The sequence below is a fragment of the Oncorhynchus kisutch genome, unplaced genomic scaffold (assembly GCF_002021735.2).
Source record: "Oncorhynchus kisutch isolate 150728-3 unplaced genomic scaffold, Okis_V2 scaffold4055, whole genome shotgun sequence".
Lineage (NCBI taxonomy): Eukaryota > Metazoa > Chordata > Actinopteri > Salmoniformes > Salmonidae > Oncorhynchus > Oncorhynchus kisutch.
In genome coordinates this window covers 31529-32500 of record NW_022266000.1, presented here as the reverse complement: position 1 = coordinate 32500, position 972 = coordinate 31529, and the positions used below count along the sequence as shown (strand labels likewise).

The 972-nt window shown below is 34.1% G+C and overlaps 1 protein-coding gene across 1 annotated transcript in view; it reads left to right on the top strand.

Moving 5' to 3' along the window:
• cebpa (CCAAT enhancer binding protein alpha) overlaps nucleotides 1-227 on the top strand; it is a 4007-nt gene extending 3780 nt beyond the window's left edge. Inside the window, exon 1 of the mRNA XM_020477123.2 lies at nucleotides 1-227. This exon is cut by the window's left edge and continues 3780 nt beyond it. The gene's annotated coding sequence lies outside the window, so the exon portion shown is untranslated.
• Nucleotides 228-972: the final 745 nt, after the last annotated feature.

Here is a 972-nt window from a genome sequence, read left to right as displayed (position 1 = left end):
TTGGATTCTATACATGTTCTAGAATGTTCTAGACTCTTATTGGATTCTATTAAACAAATGCTAAGATATAGAGACTTTTACATTAATAAGGAAAAGGAAGCACTTTTTAATGTTTTTTTTTACAATGCCAATGTTATAGAAAAAATTTTAAAATGTAAAATGAACCTATATGATAATGCCAAAAAACATTATGAATTATAATAAAAGAGCATCGTCTCATTGGAACATTTGGTCTTGGTTTGATGTGTTTTACACAAAGGGTTTCCATTTGAATCTGCATTTAGGATTAGGCTACAGTTCGTTGGATACCAGTCTGCATTCCACAGACCACAGCATTCCGTACAGGATTCATTCAGGACACTCAGTGGACCTTGGACCCCCTGGCGTTAATGATTGAAAGTAGGTCATTATCAAGTTAAGTAAAACGATTTGGATACGATAAGAAGCTAGAATACCCCACTTTTGACGACAGATCTTCACTGTCTCACTGACCTCTCATCATGTCATTTAGCTCCATGACAGATTACACTCGTCGGGAGACGGCGCTTATCAAGCACTACTGATAGTGCTATTAAATCATTCATTTTTATTTCTATATTTTTTTGAATAGGTGAAAATTACCCCGTAAAATAACCCTCTAAACGAAACTAATACATTTGAAGTGACAAATAATAAAACATGACAGAAAAGAACAAATATAACTATTTAAAATGGGCCGATCTAGAATAATACATTATATGTGTGATAGATTAGGCATTAAGACACACACACACACGCAGGAAGAAATATAGTTTTTTTTTTTTTTTATCCCAGTGAAAGTACCAGTTAGTGAAACCATCTTGTTCTTTAATTGAGATGCTTCACTTTCTAAACACTGGGAAATCGTTATAATATAGTTCCTTTCAGTTCACGCCTCCATCGGTGCAATTCATCCATGTAAAAACGCACCTATCACCAATATCAATCAGTCAG